The sequence below is a fragment of the Cajanus cajan genome, chromosome 7, assembly GCF_000230855.2.
Source record: "Cajanus cajan strain Asha chromosome 7, NIPB_CcT2T_4, whole genome shotgun sequence".
NCBI lineage: Eukaryota > Viridiplantae > Streptophyta > Magnoliopsida > Fabales > Fabaceae > Cajanus > Cajanus cajan.
The window spans coordinates 1,157,606-1,175,809 of NC_138523.1; the positions used below are offsets into that span (position 1 = coordinate 1,157,606).

General features: G+C 26.8%; 1 long non-coding RNA gene across 1 annotated transcript; it reads left to right on the forward strand.

Moving 5' to 3' along the window:
* The first annotated feature begins 9,068 nt into the window (after positions 1 to 9,068).
* On the forward strand, positions 9,069 to 16,828 carry LOC145950154 (uncharacterized). The gene is made up of 3 exons (XR_014428261.1): positions 9,069 to 10,868; positions 10,956 to 11,108; positions 13,650 to 16,828. It is a non-coding gene; the product is annotated as an uncharacterized LOC145950154 (long non-coding RNA).
* Positions 16,829 to 18,204: the final 1,376 nt, after the last annotated feature.

The window sequence follows — 18,204 nt, forward strand, 5'->3', positions numbered from 1 at the left end:
CTTTTATATAAAAAGGAGTTATATCTTTCACTCACAAGATCAACTTATTTTAAATATAAAATAATACAAATATTCATTCACGCACATTTCGATATACCTGCAAATGATTTTCACTAACATCCCATCATATCTTCATATACTAGGAATTTGTTGTTTTCTAAAATAAAATATTTAAAAAGAGTTTAATTACCTTCTGAGTATGTATTCATAGTTTTATAAACTTTTAAAAAATTTCAATTTTAGTTTTACTATATATAACTTTCGTGTTTTTTAATTTTTATAATTTCACAAATTCCATCTCCTAATTCCTAAAAATATTAAAAAATGTATAAAAATTAAAATAAAACATTTTTAACCATAAAAAATAAAAATAATGTAAATGAAACTATTAAAAAAAAAATCAACGTTTTAAAAGTATAGCCACTCACTATGATATTTGATTGATTCAGGTATAACAATGTGCATGGAAAATAACCAGAAAAAGAATAAAAAAAACAAAGAAAGGAAGGAGAAGGGCGTAATGTTACCAATTGATGAGACGATCCATGGTGGGTTTGAGAGTCTGAGAGAGTAGACCTGATGAAGGAGAAGAAGAAGAACAAGTGTGATCGACTATTTTTCTTTTTCAAAGAGTTGCGTCTAACTCACGAGTGGTCCATTGTGGAGTATATAAAGTCGCAACTTAGTCGTTAAGAAAACAACACTAGTGAAGTGACCCCTTGTCGTCTTTCGTGGAAAAAAGTAAGTTAATAAATATTAGGCTAAATACTTATTTTAGTCTCTTATGATCTTTTTTTGTTTTAATGTAGTCCTACTTTTATTTTTTGTCTCAATTTGGTTCTAACCTAATTAATTTGTTTCAATTTGGTTCCTAATAAATTAATTAGTTTCAATGTAGGACTTCTGTCCAAATTTCTTTAACAGAGTTAATTATTGGCCACGTGGATGTCACCTAGATGCATAGGTGGATGCCACATGGATGAATTTTTTTTTGAAAACACCTGGAACCAGAACGGCTCGTTCTGAAACCAGAACGGGCCGTTTTGGATGCGCTTTGGCTCATGATATATACACCTCATTTTTTTTATAAGTACACCTCCTTCTTTTAAAAAATAAAATATTATAATTTTTTTAAAAAAATTTAATTTTACACTTTTAACTTTCAATTTGCTACTTTCTTCTTCTTATTCACACATTTTTTTTTCTCTTTCAATTTTCACATGCTACCAAAATAGGTGAAGTGAAGGAAAAATAAGGGGGTGCATGTAAAAATTGAAAAAAGAAGGAAAGATATGTGAAAAAAAATACTAAATTAAATGTTGTGGATGTAAAATTAAAAAATTTAAAACAAAAAATTAAAAATATTTTAAAATTTTAATTATTTTTTTTAAAAGGAGGTGTACTTATAGAAAAAAAGAGGTGTATATATCATGAACCTTTTTTAATTGATGCCAAACCACCAAAATGAAAGTTAATTGTTTGGTCGAGACTCGTGTTGGGCGTTCCTTATATTTCTTTCATTTTCCTTTTTTACAATGACCACAACAAAGATCAAACTTAAATTCTTATACATCTATTTCAATTTTTCATTATTAGGTCAACTGTAGACTCAAGTGGTTCATTTCTTACATCTTCTACGACAGCTTATAGTTACACAACGTTATCACTTGTTATAACTATATCACTTGTTATAAATTAAAAATACTAAATTGAGAGTCTATTTAGATAAATTTTTCTATAAGAAAAAAAAATAGAACGAAAAATGAATCAAGTTTCTTCAAAAATTAAAATTATGCATAAGTTAATTTATAAAAATTATTTCATGTTAGTTTCTTCAAAATACGTTTTTTTTAATTTAATTACAAATTAGTTTTAGTTTATAAAAAATCTCATACTTATTTTTTTTTATATATTTATATATAACTTCTTATAGATAATTTTTATTGGGCTGATGATATATACACCTCCTTTTTTTTATAAGTACACATCTTTTATACTTTTTTTTAATTATGAAATATTATAGTTTTTTTTATATAAATTTTATAATTTTACACCTTTAACTTTTAATTTACTACTTTTTTCTTTTTTTCACACACTTTATTTAATTTTCACATGCTATCAAAATAGGTAGGGTAAAAGAAAGGTAAGGGGGTGCATGTAAAAATTGAAAAAATGAGAGAAGATGTATGAATTTTTTTTTACTAAATTAAATATTATGAATGTAAAATTAAAAAATTAAAAATTAAAAATATTTTAAAATTTTAATTATTTTTTTTAAAAAGGAGGTGTAGTTATAGAAAAAAAGAGGTGTATATATCATGAAACATGCGCTTTTGGTGTGTTAATTTTGCATCGAAAATGGGCCGTTCCAAATGCAAAATTTACATACCAAGAGTACACCAGAACGAGCCGTTCTGGTTTCAGAATGGGCCGTTCTGAAATCAGAACGGCCCGTTCCAAAACTGAGAATAGAATATTATTTATTAATTTTATTAAAAAATGTAATAATTTTGAAAAATATTTTTTTTATGGTAAAAATTTTAAAATTACTTATTTTTATAGAATACAATTGCCTTATAAATAGAGTAATAACTTTTTCTTTTTCTCTTTCTATCTGAAGAAATATTTAAGTGTCACTTTATAATTTTTTGTAACTTATTTAAAATTAGAGGAATAAAATGGTAAAAATTAATAGGATAAACATAATAAAATTATTAATTTATTTTCTTTTAGTGTCCTCTAAATTTTTACATTCATTTAAAATAAAAATATTTTATATGTTAATTTGAATTAATTTAATGAAGTATTATATGATTTTTAATTTTTTAAATTTTTTTTATAAATTTGATCTATACATGAAATTTTTTTTAATTTAACAATTAAATTCTTAAAAATTTGATATACAACATTAATTATTAAATAGAATAAATCTATCAAGACTTACTATTGAAGTAAGTAAATTTTTTCTTCATTAAAAATGAAAATAATTTTACCACAAAATAAAAAACAATTAAACAATAAAATAAAATATAAAAAAATATTAATATATTTATTATATTAGATATAATAGCATAATTAAAATATAATTAATAATGTCATTTCATCATTTAATGTATAGTGTCATTTCATTGACAATATAGTGTCATTTCATCATTTACTGTATAGTGTCAATTTGGTAGTAAGTGGTTCATTTTTTAGTGATACATTGCATTGTCCTTAATAATACATTGTATAACCTAACTGTTTAGCAATTGAAGTTATCAATTTCCATTGAAAATATTACCAAATTCAGTGTTTGAAATGCTTTGTACCTTGGGTCTTTTTCCTTCCATGATTCACAACCGTGAACTATAATCATTGATCGTTTGTGTTTAGCAGTCTGGAACTAGAACGGCCCGTTCTGATTTCCAGAACGGGCCGTTCTGGTTTCACTTTTAGTGTGTTAATTTTGCACCTGGAACAGGCCGTTCTGGATCCAAATTTACACACCAAAAGTGCAACCAGAACGGCCTGTTCTGGTTTCAGAACGGGCCGTTCTAGTTCCAGGTGTTTTCAAAAAATTGGCATCCACGTGGCATCTACGTGACATCCACCTATGCATCCACGTGACATCCACCTATGCAACAGTTAATTCCATTAAAGAAATTTGGACGGAAGTCCCACATTGAAACCAATTAATTTATTAGGGACTAAATTGAAACCAATTAATTAGTTTGGGACCAAATTGAGACCAAAAATAAAAGTGGGACTACATTGAAACAAAAAAAAATTATAAGAGACCAAAATAGGTATTTAGCCTAAATATTACTTTCGATTCTAATATAAAAAAATAATAAAATTTAAGTTGATTACTTTAAATTAAAGTTAAATTATTTTTTTTAGTGTCTATTTATTTTTAAATTTTAATTTAATTTTATTATTTTTAAATTATTTAATTTAGTTTTTAAAAAGTTTGAATATGTTTTTAATTTTTGTGAAATAAATATATTTTGATTTTAATTTCTTTAAAAAGCACCTACAAAAGGAAATCTAAAGGAGACCAATGGAAAGTGTGTGGAGTAACGGTCGGAGCTATGAGAGTGCATAGTACTATGAAATTATCATCGGTAGCGAGATTGTCACATCTATAGGTATATATGAGGGATAAGATTAGTGAGATAAACCGTAATCCTTGTAGGTTGTTAATTTATGCTTATGTGAATGATCTGCAATGGATGTTACAATATAATTGTGGTTGTAAATTTGTGAGTAATTATGATGAAATTGTGTAGATGGATTGATCTTATGATGAATTGAATTGATTGAGGGTTAGGGTTTGTGATTTGGAAATTTTGGATTGAATGGATGAACTTGAATGTTTTGATGATCGTATGTTGTTCAATGTATGATGTATAATTTGTTTTATCGATTAAATTGAGTAAAGAGATGTACAAATATGTGTAGAGAAAAGAGAAATACTAAAAGGAGAGTTGAATAGTATTACTAAAAAACTTTCAGTTTTTGCAAAGCTATGAAGTAGTAACATAATAGATATAAGAGGTAGACAAAACAAATAATGAACTCAAAGATTTATGCGAATTTGTCTCAACTATTGAGACTATGTTCAATTCTTGATCCAACCAAATCAAGTTCCATTATCGTATCAAAGATATAAGTATTTTTTATCAAGCCATTTTTAGCTTAACCCAAGGTATTCTTTGAATTCCTCTTCAAACAACTATCCAAGTATTTTTTATACATAAAGTCTCTCCAGGTTTCAATATCGAGTATTCTTTTACAGATAAGTCTCCTTAGGCTCAAACCCAATAACTTAAAGTTACAAAGGTTTAAAAAGTTGTTTTGTTTTTCTTTTAAGACCTGATGCAATAGGTTAAGTGCAAAGATGATTACAGAAAGAATGAATAAATAATATATATTGTCCTCACGTTCTTTATGAATTTCAAACTTCCTTTTATAAAACTTTAGTGAAGATGACCGTTACAAATCTTTGAACTTCTTTCTCATGACTTGCTTCATCCGTCTTCAAGATTTTATTCTTGAGAAGAGAAGTGTTCGTCAGTGTAATAAATACTTGCATTAAATGCTTTCACCAAATTGTCACTTTTTATTTGATCAAAGAAGCTACTTATCACCTTTTGACACCAAGTAGGTATAGTCATGCGTGTGTTAAGATGTTGCAATGATGAAACAAATTTTGACTATAACTTTATGTGTTTGTAGAGATATGCTTGTCCTTTTCTAATGTAAATATTGTCTTTCTTTTCTTTTTTGTAGAACGTTGGTACTAAAAAATATTTTTAAATTCGATCTGTTAAAGGAAATATTCAAATGTAATCAATTTCTTATTTAGAGATTGTAAATGATAAATATTTAATGCATATATATTTTTATGACTAATGGTTCATCTTATTCATTAACATAATAGTCTTAATGTAAGGTTTTGAAGAATCTAAATCGTGAGATTTGCAATTTTGTGAAGTGCAAAATCTGTGGTAGCATTAGGCGTGCCCTCATCGTGTCGGGTGCAAATGCATAATTCTTTGCATTGGATGTGAAGAGGTAATGTTAGAAGCGGGGATGTATGATAATACTATGTATTTTGTATGTGTGTGGCAACTTGGTCATTTCCTACATCAATAATTAGAGTGAGATATGTTCTCATCTCCCTTTTTTCTTTTATGTCTTTTTTTTATTGTTTATGCAAGTGACTTTAATCCAAGATGAATTTGAATTGTTGATGGAATTGCTATAACAGAATGTGACATTGGAACTTTAGATAATGATTATTTTCTATTTAATCGCATTAGGAGCTTTAGTTTCTTTTCTTAAAAAACATTTTCGCATTAATTGATATTCCTTTTAATTGTTTTAGTTTTATTCTTGTTATTTGTGGATCTTTGAATATGATATACCTTTTATCCTTAGTTTTCAATTATTATATATATGAAATTTTTTTATATTATTATTTTATGTATGAGGAGTATATGATGTCACATTAAATATGTTTTTAGTCCTTACAAAATGAGTAAGTTTTTCTTTATTTTTTTAATTCCTCAAAAATTTGAAACTTTATTTTTAGTCCTTACCACTACTATTATGTAATCTTTTTTAACTGCTCATGTGTTTATTAGAAGGTTAACTGACCATCTTATATGGTGTATGACACCTTTTTAATTTTTTTTATATAAATTCATAAAAAAAATTTATGTACTTAAAAATGATCATTAAAGACAAAAAATAGTGACTTTGGAATTAAGAGAGATGAAAAATTAAAGATTAATATTTTTCAAGGATCAAAATCATTTTTTACTCATTCTACAAGAATAAAAAACAAGGTTTACAAAATTTAAAAAGATGAAAAAAGAAAAATTATAGAACCAAAATTAAAACTTATTTATTTTATTAAGACTAAAAATGTATTTAAACCTAAAATATAACAACGTTCAATAACAATACTACCTTCATACCTAATTATAAGATTCTTTCAATTCAATTACATTCTTTAAAAAAGTATTTAATTTAGTTTAGAACATTAAATTTGTCAATAATTTAAACTACTTTTTCAAAATTACTCTTAATATCTCTTAAATTAACTTTCTTTCTTTCGCATTTTTTACCTAATTAATTAATCTTTAGAAAAGAGAGATAACTGTATATCTATTTATCTTCTTCAATTCTAATAAGAGAGAAGTTTTTTTTTTTATCTATTTAGTTCCAAACATTTATTACTTTTGTCTAAAATAATTATTAATTAAATAAAGATATTTTAGAAAAATATAATTAATGTAACTCAATAAAAATTTAAAGAGAGTCTAAAAAGTTCAAGAAAAAAGTGAAAAAAAAATCTTATATATAAGAACGGACGGAATAACAAGTTTATATTTAAAATAAATATCAAAATAATATTAATATATTATAAAATATCAAATATAAAACTATAAATGACTAAATATATGTTTATAAGAAAATTATAAAAATAATTGATAAAATAATTTTTTACAATATGTAATCCTTACTAAATATAAATATATACACAAATATTTTAAATAAATAATAAAAACTAAAAATAAAAGAATGTTTTTTTATGAACAGTACAGGTTCAAACCATTTTTTAACTGGTTTTCACTTGCACTGGTTTCATAATGCACTACTTTTGAGTTAACAAAACAATCAACAATTTGATTCCGGTCAGATCAGTTGAATATGTGAAACCGATCCAATTTAAACTAAGATTTATGTAAAATTTATCTAAACGTTACCTTTTGGAAAAAAAATTAAGAAGAATAAATGAGATACACTTACCTAAAAGTTAAAATCTCATTAATTTCTCCAATATAGATTTTTTACTTAAAATGTAAACTATGTTTAACTGAAAAAATCTTATATTCTTCTATCATAAGTGTTTATAACGAAATTTATGTAAAAAAATTCTATTATTCAAGTTTACCTTTGTTATTATATCGGTACTTATAAAAGACAAAACTTCCATTTAATTTATCCAATGTATTGTGTGTCGTCATTTTAATAATTGAAATTAAAGTTTCATGTCAACAATAATTTAAGTTAACTTTTAACACAAACTTTAATATATATATATATAATAAGATATAACTGATTAAATAAAACACTAAAGTATCTATTAAAAAAATATACTACATCTCAGTTTTGTGTTTTATATAATGCATAGTCATGAAGTAATGAACAAAAATGAACAGTAGTGCTATCAAAAAAGAACACACGTAGCAAAATTAAATTACATGTACCACACATTTACTAACGAATAAACAAGAAACAAGCTACCAACAATGCGATCTAATGAAATAAAAACTTGCATTAAACATAACATAGATTGTAAAATGAAAAGCAGATATCCAATTCTGATGAAAAAGCAACCCTAAAAACACTTGAACTAGACTTAATATCCTTTGTCTATTTGCCCCAGTTACGGAAGTACATTGCAGGGTTACGTTCACAAACATCTCTTAAAATGCGATAGTTCCTCCCTGGAGCCTTCATAGTCTTCCCACAGCAGCAACAGCAAAAGCAAAACAACATGCAACAACGTTACTCGTTCAATTTTTATTAAATTAATCTTTGTCTGATCTACACAAATCATCTGAGACATGACCCATTGAATTATTGGTTTAATCTTTGTCAATAAACCACTTGCCTGAGACAACCATTGAATGATTCGATTAATCTTTGTCACTAAACACCTAGTCTTTAACACGATTGGATTAAGCTTTTTCACTAAACAACTTATCTTCAACGTGAACCATTCAAAGATTGATTTAAGCTTTGTCACTAAACAACTTGTGTTAGACACAAACCGTTGAGCAATTCGATTTATCTTTGTCGTTAAATAACTTATCTTGGACTTGAACCTAAAACATGAAATTCATGTTAGTTAGAGTGAACCATATAAAATTAGATTGATAAAGATTTAAGTTCAATTCTCATTATGATAATTATACATTAAAAAAGTGTAAAAAACATGTGCATAGTGGATTAATTAGAATGAAGGAGAAGGGCGTAATGTTACCAATTGATGAGACAACCCATGGTGGATTTTTGGAGTACCAAACAATGTAGAGGCACGGTGAAGACCTGAAGAGAAGCAGATTATGTTAAGTAAACTATAAAGAAAGAGTTAACAAAGTCAAACTCATAGCATTCTGAGGAAGCAATGCTAGAAGAAGAATAATAGATTGAAATGAGAGTAACAAAACCTGAGCACAGGAAGTGATAGTAAGAAAAGTTTTGCATGTGGACCGTATATATATATAAAGTCACAACTAGTTAAGTGACCCCTCGTTTTCCATGGAACAAGATGGTTAATAAATACTAATAATTATAGTTATTATTGTATAAAGGAAATACTGCACTATATATCTTTGATATTTGAATTGTGGTGCATATTCCTATGTTTCTACCGTTTCACATGCCTCGTTTCTGGTTTGCACGCGCCCAATACACTCCTTGCATTCCATAATAAATCTAAAATCAGAAAATATTTGGATTTATGATTCCAACCCACACTCCCTAAATTTTCATGGAGACACAAATCCTCAAGAAACATTTTCTGTGAATTTCAAATATGCAAGAAAGTTTCCCACATGTTTAAATGCGCAGGAAATTTTGCAGATAAATTCATAGAAAATTTAACAAAAAAAAAGAAAAAATTACCTGCAACATTTTATTGCGATTTACGAAAATAAGATCAAATATTTCTTGCGGAATTATATTTCCAAGAAAATTTGCAGAAAACAAAAAAAAATTCTTATAAAATTTCCTACAACTTTTTATTCACAAAAAATAAGTCTATATGATTAATATAATTGCAGCAAAATTTTTAGAAAATTCCTACCAATAATATTTTGCAGAAAAATTCGTAGGTAAATAGTAGTGTAAAGTTGTAAGTTGAAAAATACCTACCTATTGTACAACAGAAGTTGAAAAATACCTCCATAACTAAATGATAGGACTCTCATTAGAATTTCTTTTATTCATAGGAAAGATTACAAAAACGTGACAATGATCGAACCTCTAGGTTCTCTCACTTTTATCCCAATCCCTCCCTCCAATTATTAAGCTAATCTTAGTGGTCATTAAAAATGTTTGAAATAGTATAGTTATTCTCTCTTTCTATATAAAAATAAAATAACTATTTATAAAATATATAAAAATACAAGAAGAAATATTGAATTGTATTTCAAATAATTTTTGTAAATAATTTTTAGAGACTATGTATCGTATGTTCAATAAGACAATATAAAGTCTTGTTTTAAAAAGATTTTTTTCATAGGTGATAAAAAAACAAAAAAGTTTTTACAAAATACTTTGAATATATATAAAACTTACTAATACAAAAAATATCATTTTTTTAATGCACTTTTTATGTTAGGTGTTATCTACATGATATAAAAAGTGACACAGTGACATACTTATAAATATGATTAAATCTTTTATAACGGGTATTGACTTATTTGATATAGAAAGGAACATTCTATGACAGGTAATTGACCACCCTCCATAGAAAGTGTCCTTATTAGGGTCATTGGGAGTGTGAACTCCTTCGAGCTCTTTGTATTGTTTCATCATTTTCTTCGTCTTTGCGTTCTATGTTGCTTCCTTCTTTTTGGTGACCCATCCTTGCATGCGTACTACCCTGCTTTTCATTATCTGTCAATGTCAATGCATTTTGGCCACCACCATAACCCATCCTTCTCCGACAAAGTCAACACCATTCAGTGACATGCTATCAAGTTCATTCTCATCTTCTCTTCTCCTTTTTGTGCATTTGAAATTTTATTGTCATTGTGGTGTTGTTGAATGATTGTTTTAGTTATTGGGATAGATTTCTCATTAAATTGTTCCACTAATTGAGTATTTTGTGTATGCATGTCAAGTGTTTGTAAGAATGTGCGAATAAGGTTAGGATGCTGAATTTTGTGCATATTTTGGTACTTGGTTGCTAGTTTGGTTTGCTAGTTTCAGGTGGCTTTGGGGTTTGGGTGCTTATTTAGTTGCTAATTAATTGGTTTGATGCTTATGTTGGAGCTAGTTTTGGGGCTCGTTGGTGGTGATAATTTAGGCTCTATACATGGCTCATTTGAGAGATCTTTATGGATTCTATTGGAGTTGATTTGAGGGTTCAAAAATAACTCTTTATTTAGGTTGGATTATACTTTGAGATAACTAACCTATGGATGACAAAAATACTCGTACCTACAGGTATTCGTGGATAAAATCCAACACGAATAATAAATGAGTAGTCTAAATGGATACCCATGGGTAACGGGTACAAATATTTTTCTACCCATTTATAAATGAGGCGAGAGCGGATATGATCGTATCTATACCCACGGGTAACTGTTTAATAAAATTTCTTAAATACCCTTATATATAAAACTACATAAGCCCAAAATTACACTCTCTCTTTTATTTTCTTTTAGGCGCAATGCACACTTTCACGCACGACATAGAAGACCTTATTCTCTGATCTTCAAAGGGGATAAACCCTATTAATCTGAACCAAAATCCAAACCCAATTCATCGATTCTTTGATCCCTTCAACTCTTTGATCTTCTTTGCATCAACGATGATAGGTATGTAGTTCTCTAATCTATATTTTTGAAATCTTATTTGATCGGTTTATAACTTTTTGAATGATGTTGTTTGCCTACCTCTCTCTCTCTCTCTCTCTCTCTCTATATATATATATATATATATATATATATATATAAGTGCGAGTGGAAGTAGATATAGTTGCATTATCACATTTAATTATTTGTACTTCAACTCTACAAAGTTCTTCAACAAGTATATTTTATTAGTTCCTAATTTAGAAACATACAAGGGCTCAAGCTTATCCTAAAGAGTTCTTGTATGTGTCTCATTAACAATAAAATTATAGACATTATCATCAACAAATTGCTTAATAAATCCACAAACTTGTTGATGCTCATAATCCCATTCTTCATTGACTTAGATTCTAGCTTATTTGCAACAAAAACACGAAGATACAAATTCTTCACAAATAGTAAGTCATTCATCTTGCCTTTTCACAATTGACAATTTGTTCCATTCAAAGAGATCATCTTCGTATGTATACCTCTATCATTAAAGCAAGTCAAACAACTCCTTAACCAAAGAACTTTAATGCTACTTTGATGGGGAATAGTCTAACATAATAACAACTCAATAAAAGAAAAATAACATAGCATAAGTTAAATCCGTATACTTGCAAGAATCTATGAGGAACACCAACAAGATAGAGAAAAAAATAAACAACCCAAACGCATAAGAGATTTAATGTGGAAAACCCCTCAATTTAAGGGTAAAAACAACGAATTGTCTAAGCCAAAGAAAAATTTTATTATGATCAACAAAAGGTACTAGATAGTCTCTAAAGAACACACCAAACGATGCTTACAATCAACCAAAGAAAACCAAGCACAATGCTCACAAATGAGAAACAAGAAAATGAAAAAACACCAAAAATAGAGTTGTTACTGAGAAATGTTTTTGGGATAATTTAGGATATTTTGGATATTTTGTAAATAATTTGATATCTTGTTGCAAATGAAATATTATCAACTCAAAGCAAACAATGATACAACTCAATTTTAAAATAAATTTATTGATTTTCTATATCGTTATCAACTCAAACAACTAACATCAATATAAAATAAAATTTGAATATGTTGTATTATTTCAATTGTTGTTTTTGTATGACTGAGTTGGGTCACAATTGCAAAACGAAGAATCAATAATTTTAAAGATTGAATTATTTTACTGTTCTAATTGGATTGCTTATTAAATGCTAATGCAAACTTAATATCTAATATTAAAAGCTTTATTGCCTGTAGTGAAGAAGGGAAAAACAATGTCAAAAACTTGAATTTTCCAAGTATATGCAGTAGAGGATGCAAAGAATTACAAATAATAAAGCAAGATTGGAGGCTTTAAGGTTATCCCAAATTTCCTCCATTTTTAAGAGTCTAATTCAAAATGCTAAGAACATAGATAAAGAAAAAGTTGAAAAAGATGATGAAGACTACATAACTGAAGATGAAGTAGAACTTCATCAAATTTTTCTAATGAGGATAACAATGATAATGATGATGTCGTTGAAAATGCTTTTAGTGTCACAAAAAAGAAAGGCAAGTATTGCAATTTTTTTCATTGTAATTGTAATATACATCACTTTGCTATTGAATTTTAGTAGATTGTATTGGAGTAATTTAACTTGTTAATCATTTGAGTAAATAACATATATATTTAGGGAAAACTTTTCCTATCAAATATTACTAATCCCTAAAATTTATAGTTTACAAGTTCATGCATGTTAGTCTTTCAACCAAGTATGGTACCCCATAGTCTTATATCTTCTAACAGAATTTTTAGAAAATCTTTATTTGGGTAGTCACTTTGTAGTTCTTAGAGGACACCAATTTTAGAGAACTCTTATCATTTTGAATTGACACTTGAAATGCATCGACAATTCATTAATTTGTTTATGGCATTCCTGTATACTTATTTAATAATGTAATTTTTATAATTAATCCTTGTAATTGATGGATGATGAGATCATTGACATTAAATTCTAAAAAAGTCTCTAATGGTCTACTTATTCACGTTGAAAAACAAGTGAATGAGTTTCAAATTTTTGGTCTATTCTAAAAAAGTCTCTAATGGTCTATTTATTGGTGATGGTTCAGTTTTTGTGAAAAAATGTTGAATCAGAAATAATGTGGTTAGTGGCTCCACTATCCTAGATCCAAGGGTTTGTGAATACAGAATTAACTGAACCATTACAAAAGGGATACAAACATGCAACATTTGCATAAGCATCATTATTACCATTTGTGTTCATCATGGATAGAGCACGAGCAATTTGTTGAAGTTGCTCTTTGGAAAGCCTATGTTAGGAGTTGGATGATGATATATTAATATCTTGAGTCCCATCTCCACCTGAGCTTTGCCGACAGGGGGAGAACATTGTACGTTGACTCAACAATTCTCTTTATGATCTTAAACAAGCATTAAGAAATTGGTTTTCCACATTGAAACCATTAATAAGAAAGCTGGTTTTGTCTATACTGAATCGACCCATTGACAAGATCTAACTTGGTTTTGGCTGCAAGGGTATGAACCATTGACATGCTCCACATGAGGGATAGTTGGCTCCATTTAATTTGATATTGGTGCAAGCATGTGGCCGGGGTAGTCAAAATGATGAATAATGAAGTATGGTTCTGAGGAATCCCTATTGCTCGAAGAATTTGGTGTTGATGCTTTCTCTCCCTCCATTCTTGAAGAAAATGGGTCAAGGATCGATTATGTTGTGGTTCCAAGTCAAGAAAAAGGTACCGAGGGATCGGGGATATGTTCTTTATTTACAAATAGTATAATATATATGCATCCTGAATAATGAATCCGTGTTAATCCTAATGTTAAAATAACGTGATCCCAAATTAGTGGGATTGTATCTTTATCTAAACATATAAATATCAATTAAAGAGATAATTTCTAACAAAAAAAGATCATAGAATATTGAAATTAAAATTTTCAATAGCTAAATTCATTCTTAAAGGCAATTATTTATTTATTTATTTGGATTGATGTATTCTCAAGTAGTACTTTAGATCGATACCAATATTTCTTTTGTCGACAAAATCGACGTTGCTAATGAGCATGAAGGACATGACATTGAAATGATTAATATAAATCTAGTATGAATTAAAAAAAAGTATATATTTAGGCTTATATTGAAATTTCGATTGGACTTTGGGATCGAAAATAAAAATTTTTATTAATCAAATGAATGCAATTGTTATAATGTTATTTGCTTAAATATGTTTTCAATTTAATAAAATATGTGAATTTTATTTTGATTTTTATAATTTTTCTTTGTTTTTTATACTTTTAAAATTTGAAATTAATTATTGTTTTTGTCTTTAAAATAAATAAATTTTGATTTTAATTTATTTTTTTTTTCATTTTCATCTCTTCAAGATTTGAAATCATAAATTTAATTTGGTCTCTAATATTTACTTTAAGACAAATAATTGATATTTATTTTAAATATTTTCTGATACTTTTTTAGAGGTGTCATAACATTTGTTAAACCGTCAAAATGTTACATATTAATTGTGGAGAAAAGAAAAACATTAGAAGAAAGTTGAATATTATCAATAAAAACTCAACGGTAGAAGCGGGTTGAATAGTCTCAATAAAAAAAACTCATTACTTTTTGAAACAATGAACTAATAATAAGACTTTGCAAGTGTGGATGAAGAGTTAATTAAGTAAAAAGAACATAAAATTTTTATGTTGGTTTGTTTCAATCATTGAGACTACATCTAATTTTTAATCAACCTGATCAAGTTTTACTATTGTTGCAAAGATATAAGTATTCTTTCACAAGTCACTTCTGTCTCAACCTAAGTGTTCTTCGACTTAGCTCTTCAAGCAACTACCTAAATATTCTTTAAACACAAAATCTCTTCTACCTATAACAACCAAGTATTCTTTTATAGACAAGTCTCTCCAAACTCAAATCAATAACTCAAAGTTAAAGCTGAAAAAATAACAATATTGTTTTATCTTACTATCAAGATGTAATACAATCAATTAAGTACAAGACTTTTTATAGAATGAAGTAAATAATTGTGTTCATGTAAGTTTCTTTGTGTGTGTCTCTGTACTTTTTGAATCTTCAAGTTTCTTTATCTAGGTGTTTCATAAAAATGATCGTTGCAAATTCTTGAACATCTTTCATAGACTTGTTTCATATGTCTTCATCTTTCGTTACTTGTGAGGAAAAATGTCCATTGGTGTAATAAATGCAAACATTAAATTTATTTCACTAAATTGTCACTTTTTAGCTGATTTTGAAAAAAATTTATCACCTTTTAGGTACCAAAAAAAAGGAATTCTGCATGTGTCAATCTAGAAAAAACTTTCTCTGAAATTTCACATTCTTCAAGAGATATGTTGGTCCTTTTCTGACATAAAGCATGACTTTTGTTCCTTGGTGAAGTGTGAGTACTGGTGAGTTTTTAATTTCTTTGGACCTATCAAGGAATATCATAGATAAAGTTGATTCAATTATCAATAATCATAAATGATATAAATATCAAGTTTTTGTCTTACAAATGAAGTGTTTCGTCTAAGAGACTTAATGACAAAATAATTATTCGACTTATTACTATTCGTCTTATAGCTTGATTTGAAAAACTTTTTTTTAGAAAAATATTTATATTTGTTATCATTAAAACTAAAAGTCCGAGGGATCTAAGATTATCTTTTGACTTGACAATCGCTCCCTTTTTGATGGTGACAAACATATTTTTGAAAAAGAGAAAATTTTTAAGCACAACAAATCTAATCGATTTCAGTTTTAAATGAATATTATCTATTAGAGTATGTGTATCTATTTAAGCAAAAATATGATACATTTAGATAATATGTTCATTTTAATAAGTATTTCAAGGCTTAATGAAAATCGTCATATATACGAGAACAATAATCTTTAGAGTAAATTACACATTTTTATCAAAGTATTATTTTTTGTAATACTTCACTTTTTTTTATTAATTGTGCAACAAACAAAGAAAATAAGAAAAAAAATGAAATTAGTGCAATTAAAGGATCAAACAAAGCAATTACAAAAGGCTATAGACATGCATGGTTGTGCTTTACTTATGCAGGACCAAGCTTCATGAGAAGCACACAATTATGCATGCATGGCCATGTTATGAAGCATGGTCGTGCTTACTAATATACGCAGTCATGCTTCCTTAAAAACATAAACAAAGCACACCCTTCACTCCTAAGCATGCTCGTGTTCCCTAAAGCAAGCCCAAGCACAAGATATCAAGCACAATAGTGTTGTTTGATATGCACGATTGTACTTAAAAATTTGCCCTAATTTTAAATATAAATAAGGATGTTTAAAGCACGTTGTAATCATCCAATTTGTATCTAATTTTCTCATGTTCATAGCTATATTTTTTCATAATTTTTTCTCTCTCTTTCATTCATTATTGAAGTTTTGTAAGTGGGTAAAAATCAAACCCTCGGAGAAGGATTATTCCTATCACGATTAATTCTTTTTCCTTGTTTAATGGGTTCTAATAACATGTGTGGCTAATTCTCTCATTCAAGAGTTGTGATGTAATAATGAATCCGTGTTAATCCTAATGTTAAAATAACGTGATCCCAAATTAGTGGGATTGTATCTTTATCTAAACATATAAATATCAATTAAAGAGATAATTTTTAACAAAAAAGATCATAGATTGATCAAATTAAAATTTTCAATAGCTAAATTCATTCTTTAAGGCAATTATTTATTTATTTATTTATTTCGACTGATGTATTCTCAAGTAGTACTTTAGACCGATACCAATATTATCTATAGAAAATTTCGTAGATAACTCACGAAAGTTGTTATTTACGAATTTTATCTATAGATAACTTTCAGGAAATTTTTTTTTAATTTTAATAAATTTATTAATGTAACAACCTTCATATTTGGCCTCTCAAGGATGTTATTTCATTACACTTCACTTTTCGTCATGTTTTTTCCTTATTGCACATTTTTTGGAAAACTTTCCAGAAGGCCACCCATCCCTATACTACTCCAAGTCAAGCACGCTTAACTGTGGAGTTCTGATGAGATAGGTTACAGAAAAACTAATGTATGTTATCAATATAAGTAGTACAAATTAATTCATTTAAGTCATCATCAACTATACAAACTCATACTTATATTATTTTTGGATCCCACTCATTTTGGCATGTCTAGACCGCTATAAAAATATAAAAATATATATAATAATTATATTACCAATAATAATAATTATATTATATTTAATTAATCTTTATATATATATATACTTACTTGTATAATTAACAATCTACTTATTTCTATTTAAAATTAATATTATGATAAAATTTAAATTAATTATTATAAATTTAAAAGTTTAAATAATAATTTATATATTTTAAAATGATAAGGGCTAGAATAACACCAGTATAACTTTTACTAAGTATTACACCGCTCAATAATTTTATATTAAATGTGAATTTTGTAAATTCAACCGTTAGATTAAAAGTTCATCTCACTTTATATGTTTATATCAAATTTTGTTAAAATTGAACAATAACTTGAAAGTAATCAAAGTGTTCATATTTTAGTATATTTTGAAATGTATATATTACGTCAATTTTATTTTACAAGAATGGAGTATCAAATCATCTTGAATTAATATAAAATTTTGTATATATGAGTTAAGAGTAGAAAACTTTCAATCTAACGGTTGAATTTATAAAATTTACATTAAATAAAAGTTTCAATATTGGTGTTATTATAACCCTTCTCTATTAAAATATAATTTTTATAAATTAAATTTTAACATTTTAAATAAATTATTAATTAACTTAATATATTTATTCATCTTAAATCTATGATATAAAATTAAAAAAATGTATTTATTCTTATTTTATTTTCTAATTATCAACCATTAATAAAATACTAATTTAAAATCTTATCTAATTATATCATAATATTTTCATATCAAATTTAAAACCAGATATTAGTATGTTATTTTTTTATCATCAATTAATTTATAAAAATAAAAAAATTTAAAATAATTTTTTTTAATAATATTTATTTTAAAATATTATAATGAA